A 7,164-nucleotide genomic window follows, 5' to 3' on the forward strand; every position below is an offset into this window, starting at 1 on the left:
CAAAAGTAAAATACGAAATATATTTAAATTTTTCATACTGTTTGAAAGCAACACTTGCTCTTAACGAGCTTCATTCCATTTCGAGTAATATTTCAATCAAATTCGCGTCGCCACTCCAAATTACAGCATAATTTTCAGATCTTTTTGCCTTTTACAATTTCCGCATTACAAATTAATTTCTACGACCCTCTGACCCCGAACCACCACGCCCCCTGCCCACCGCCCATTGCCACCCAACGAAAAAATGCCACCCAATAAACGCTGGAATATTAAAAAATTGAAATCTGTTTAATGTGTTTACTCGACCAGCGCAGGGGAAAATTTCATTAAAAGGGAAAGTCCCGGCCGAAGGATGCGAAATAGGATGTCGGAGTGGGCGTGGCACAGGCGGGGGTGGGGGCGTAGGCGGATGGGAAATTGTGGCGACTCATGGCGCAATCGTCAATTATGGCCAACAAGGAAAGCGGAAAAAATATTGTGTTCGATAATCAAACCGAAAATGTGCACAGCTTGAGTCAAAATAACGAAAGGGGGACAGGATCGCAAGGAGCGGAAAAAATAACAGGACAACAAAAGGCGCAGAAAGCGTAGGAAAAAGCGAGTGAGGCGAGGGGCAGGACTTTTGAGCAGCAGGATATGCGTACACTCGGCTTCCCCTTTTCCTACACACACCCGTTTTTAATGCCCAGTACTTAAAAGGTGCACGGGTATATGGGGTTTTCGGACAAGATAATATACTCGTATTTGGACAAAGCTAGAAGTAATTATAGAAAGCAGATAAGCATACAGAGCGAATGAAAACCCATTTATTCATTAAAAAAATGAAGTTCTTATTTATAGTTAAGAAATTATCATTAAAAGAAGATCTTTAATGTCATGGAATAGAACAGAGATGTTTCTAATACCTTTAAAATTCGACTTGTTCTAACCTTATTGTGAGTAATTGGTATCCCATAGTCGTGACCCAGTTTTTTCGGCTCTTTTTCCAATTTTTTGTACACGTTTTTTTTGGCAATTTGCCACCCGCCGCACGCGTCGCCGTCGACGTCGACGTCGCTGTCGCCGTTGACTGAGTCGCTGGCAGACCCATAATTAAATTACACATATTTATACCCGTTACTCGTAGAGTAAAAGGGTATACTAGATTCGTTGAAAAGTATGTAACAGGCAGAAGGAAGCGTTTCCGACCATATAAAGTATATATATTCTTGATCAGGACCAATAGCCGAGTCGATATGACCATGTCCGTCTGTCCGTCTGTCCGTCTGTCCGTCTGTCCGTCTGTCCGTCTGTCCGTCTGTCTGTCCGTCCGTATGAACGCTGTGATCTCAGGAACTACAAAAGCTAGAAAGTTGAGATTAAGCATACAGACTTCAGAGACATAGAAGCAGCGCAAGTTTGTCGATTCATGTTGCCACGCCCACTCTAACGCCCACAAACCGCCAAAAACTGCCACGCCCACACTTTTGAAAAATGTTTTGATATTTTTTCATTTTTGTATTAGTCTTCTAAATTTCTATCGATTTGCCAAAAAACTTTCTGCCACGCCCACTATAACGCCCACAAACCGCCCAAAGCTGCTACGCCCACACTTTTGAAAAATGTTTTGATATTTTTTCATTTTTGTATTAGTCTTGTAAATTTCTACCGATTTGCCAAAAAACTTTCTGCCACGCCCACTATAACGCCTACAAATCGCCAAAAACTGTGTTTAAGACTCTCCTTCTCCCTTCCACTAGCTGAGTAACGGGTATCAGATAGTCGGGGAACTCGACTATAGCGTTCTCTCTTGTTTTGTTTGGTGCGTGTGTGCATGTGTGTGCAGGCCTGCTGACTTGCTTTTCCCATTGTGCGTCCTGTTTGCCGTTCAGGACCTCAGTACCGCCCCCTCTCCTACCCTCTCCACCCCTCTTTCCCACCGAGCGTACCATTTGGGCATGACTTAGACATCCGGAGAAAGCGAAAAGTTGGCCCCTGAGTGTGAAATTAAATATTTTCCTGCGCCATGTTTGTGCTGCAGAAAAGTGTGTAATCACCGAAATGCGGCCTAAGTTATTTATGTAATTGCCACTTTTTGTTAAAAAAAGAATTCTATAACTTATAATTCCAACAGATCTAGGCTTAGTTCTTTACAAACTTTTTTTTATTCATTGCCTCCTTTTGCGCCGACCAGTGGAATTCAAATTTCTAGAACTTATAAAAACGCCATTCAAAGTTCAAAGTTAATAAAAAGACGTGGCTTTCGTCCATTCTTGGCAGCTTGGAATTTATGCACAAATTGAAACTTTATTCATTTGGCTTCATAAACCAAATTTGAATAGGAAGCATGTTCATTTAGAAGATGTAATCATTTCAAAGATTTCCTGGCCTAAACTTATGATATGATATGACAAAAACGAGATATTTTCCATCGGGGTTCTCGGAAAAACTTGGCCAAAAAAGAGCTAAAATGAAGACCTCTTTGTACTGCCAATTAACATAGCTAAGTATCCCAATCACTATTTTTTTTAAATTTCGAAAAACAAAATTTTTACAAATTTTCGCATTTGTGATGAGGGGTCAAAATTTGTGAAAAATGGCCAAAAATTTGAATTTTCTTTTATGAGCACAGGAGGATAGGGAATTTTGTTACGAATTCAGCGAGGTATGACATTCCAATATTGGACAATTACTTTTATTGCTATCAAAAAACAAGAGAGAACGCTATAGTCGAGTTCCCCGACTATCTGATACCCGTTACTCAGCTAGTGGAAGGGAGAAGGAGAGTCTTAAACACAGTTTTTGGCGGTTTGTAGGCGTTATAGTGGGCGTGGCAGAAAGTTTTTTGGCAAATCGGTAGAAATTTACAAGACTAATACAAAAATGAAAAAATATCAAAACATTTTTCAAAAGTGTGGGCGTAGCAGCTTTGGGCGGTTTGTGGGCGTTATAGTGGGCGTGGCAGAAAGTTTTTTGGCAAATCGATAGAAATTTAGAAGACTAATACAAAAATGAAAAAATATCAAAACATTTTTCAAAAGTGTGGGCGTGGCAGTTTTGGGCGGTTTGTGGGCGTTAGAGTGGGCGTGGCAACATGAATCGACAAACTTGCGCTGCTTCTATGTCTCTGGAGTCTGTATGCTTAATCTCAACTTTCTAGCTTTTGTAGTTCCTGAGATCACAGCGTTCATACGGACGGACAGACAGACGGACAGACGGACAGACGGACAGACGGACAGACGGACAGACGGACAGACGGACATGGTCATATCGACTCGGCTATTGGTCCTGATCAAGAATATATATACTTTATATGGTCGGAAACGCTTCCTTCTGCCTGTTACATACTTTTCAACGAATCTAGTATACCCTTTTACTCTACGAGTAACGGGTATAAATAGTGATTATTTTTGATCAAAAAATACAAGATTTTTTTTTGTCAAAAACGTGATATTTTTAATTGGGACATTCTCGAGTGGTCCTGATGCAGTAATCCCTCTAAATGAGCGACCCAATGGGTTAGGAACAGCTGCGGGCTGCGAAATGAGATGAAATCGAATCGCTGACGACTCACTCGACCGCAGCTGGAATTGGAATTCGAAATGGAAGTGGAAGTGGAAGTAGTAGGATTGTGACCTTGAATATGCGCTACAAGCACATGGACAGGAGCGGCATGAGTGGCAGGACTCGGATTACGAATGCGCTGCGCGTGACTTCCAGTTAAGTCCTAATTATGTCAGTAACTCATACGAGATTGCAAAGGATTTCTCGGGGGAAGGGGGCAGGACCTTCACTGCTGCGTGCCTGACACGTTCGCCGCACGGCGGTGACGCAATTTCCAAAAGATTTGCAACCGAAATACACAAAGGTGGCCCAATGTCCTTCGTTGCAGGATACGCTGTATGTGCTACACGCTCTATGTGCGCTATATGCTATATGTGCTATATATGCCGTATGCCATCAAGGGTTGATGCGCCACCCATTCGAAGCCATCTGAAAATATCTGAAAACAACTGCGGCAGCCGGCTCTCGTCACTCACTCGATGCCCAAAACAGATTTTACACTGAAAAGAAAACAGTATGATGTGTAATTTGTAGTACTATATGGGGGTAATGTAGATCGCAGACTCACTTCTCTTTGTATATGTATAATATTGCCTTACATCAGTGAGATACTTTATAAAGATGCAAAAGGTAAACTTTTAAGATACTTTAAATTGATATTTGATAATTCCACTCATTTGATTTTAATTAAACAGGTTGTAAGCATAAAATAAGCTGAATATATACATTATTTAAAATGTTGATTATCATCCCCGATTTCTCCGAGTGCACCTATTATAATGATGCGATCCAAGCGGGCGTCGGTGGGCGAACAACCCCCGTGTGAGCAGGACCTTCACTCATTCATTCATTCATTCATTGTGGCATTCAGTCAGTGAGTCAGTGGGAACCCGGCCAGCCCACTCACCCAGTTATGAGTGTCCTGTGCCTCTCGTCCTCTCGTCCTCTAGTCCTTTCGTCCTTTCATCGTTTCGTCCTGCTTAGCAACAAGCGCAAAAATTCCACTTCGTGCCATAGGCAAAGGTAGTGGAGTGAACTGAAATCAAATTGGTGGTGCGTCCGATGCTCTGATCCCGAGATGCATCCCCCAAAATCGTCAGTGTTTCAACCCCCGATTTGATGATTCACAGCGGTTGCAAATGCCGTGGAAAATTCCACGCGTCCTTAAACAAATACGCATGTACATATGTAACGCGTAACCTTCAAATGCGGAAATAGCTACCAATCTACTCGGCATTTTGATTAAATTAATTTTATGCTTTCAATAAAAAATGCAGTTTATTGATTTTGATTAAAAAAATGTAACGTCTGAATAAAATCCAACTAAAATCGTTATTTTTTGAATACAGCTGTCATAAATGTGGAATTCCAATATTTAAATATATTTCATTGGATGTGCTCTTATACCATTGATAAAATTTAATAATTAATGTCTTTAATGTGGAGTTTTAATATTTAAATATATTTCATTGGATGTACTTTCATACCTTCCATATATTAATGAAATTTTATAATTAATACTTTACTTATTGAAACCGAAGCTAAGCGGATTATTCCAACGAAAGAATTTAAAATACTTTGGTGATGGACTCAGTGAGACAGCGACTCACCTGAGAGTGTCCTTTGCGTTTCAGACTGATTACGAAACCTACTGAAGACGGAGGCACCGTCTCCACACGAGTACTTTATGTTTCCATAATCATCTTAATAATTTCACAACTCATGTCTTTATTACATTTCCAGCCATCATCCTGTGCCTTGCCGCCTTGCGGGACCGCCACCGCAATATAATTTCCCAGCTCTCAGAAGAATTTTTTAATTTCCACAGAGCAAAGTATCTTATGACGAGCAACCAGAGGCTCTGCCACAAAAATACAAAATACAAAAAAAAAACCCAAAATGGGGAAAGAGAAATTGTATCTTCATGCGTGTGCCCCACGACGCATTTTCATTCCCTAAGTAGACGCGTTTTATGAAATATTTTCCATCTCGCGGTAGTAATTTAACCCCTCAGTGCTTTTCGTGAAAAATATGACTGGAATAAAGCAGGGAGTTTCCCAATTTCCCAGCAGGTGACCCATCATCCATCGACTGTGAAAGAGCAGCTTAGCTAATTTGCCGAAGGACTCTCAATCAGGCGTAAGGATGAGAATCAGTGCACGGGGCACGGCACAATGTAATATCCCCTAATCCTTCCGAGGCAACAAATCAAGTCCTGTGTAATCCACTGGGGGTACGCCTTGATTGAAGTCCTTTCGCAGAGACCTATGTACCTACAAAGGATCTAAGCCCTCTTGGTTTCGGCTCATTCGCTTCTCAATGAGGCAGCGAGAACTTTGATTGAGAACGCATATTACCCAGGTTCTTCTTAGATTTTGAAAAAGAAAAAAACGAAGGAAAAGCCGCATGAAAAGAGTTTTCGAACTTTATTAAACCTGTTGTTTTAAATACATACGTTTTATACATATATATTTAACAAGATATTTAATTTTTTATTGCCATACCCATTTGTATTCTATGTATTTCGGATCTTCTGCCGATATATCATCCATCCATTCCCAAAAATACTTGTCGTTGCGCTTGGAAAATCTAAGATATGTGCATGTTTTACTTCTCGATATAAAATTATTTCCAGCATATTTCCTCTGTCACATTTATGTGTTTCCTCTTAGTATTATGGACCAAAACGAAACGATGCTTCCCCCCAAAAACGATTTCATTTTTCCCGATTTAAATATAGAACGGCCTTCCAGCAAAACTAAGAACAGGTTCCGTGCTGCACCCGCACACACATGTTTACAGGCCAAACTAATTTTAGGTTCCATCCCAGGCGACGGATGCATTTGAAGGTCTCCATCCTTCATCCAGTGCAGCTGCATGAGATCTTTAATTGGACGGCGTTGGCAGCGATTGCCCCGAATGCCCCGAATTAGAGGGCATTCTCTTCTTCAACAGGGGAAGTTGAAAAGGGTTGGCTGCGATCCAGTCCCGATTCCCACGCACCCAAAAAAGTCGGTGTATGGGGCAAATAAGAGATTTTTGAAATGGTTCTGCAATTGTTCTCAACAATCACACAATCCTCTTTTGTTAACTTTTCCTATAAGAGGGGATTAGTTTAAAAGTCCGCAATTGTTGCTAAAATCTATTGGTTTCCTAAGTACTAGTTTTGCTTAGATTTCAACTCAATTTATGTGGAATTTTTCGAGCAAAGTGTAAGTTCTTAACAAATTCTAATCTTTTCTAATTCAGAAAAATCTAATAGTTCTTTTAGTGACACTTCAGTCTTAACAGCTGTGCGTTCTTTTCATTAATTATTTTACTAAATACACAATTACACAAACACTCAATTTGAGCTGTGACTTTTACCCAAGTTAAAAAATATATACTAAATTGCTGTATCTATAATCTATAATCATGCAATATTGAGTGACTCATTTGTCATATGGGAATATGACTATATCGACTTTGTCAAATCAATAATGAACTTAAGAAAAGGGTATTCCCACATTCGCTCACCGAATCCAGCAGTTTCGTATCTGTTAGAAACCTTGTTTCTATAAACTGAGATTGAGATAGATTGCCCACCGATCGATGATAACCCGTCTGGCAAATGACAACAGC

Source organism: Drosophila santomea, chromosome 3L, assembly GCF_016746245.2.
Source record: "Drosophila santomea strain STO CAGO 1482 chromosome 3L, Prin_Dsan_1.1, whole genome shotgun sequence".
Lineage (NCBI taxonomy): Eukaryota > Metazoa > Arthropoda > Insecta > Diptera > Drosophilidae > Drosophila > Drosophila santomea.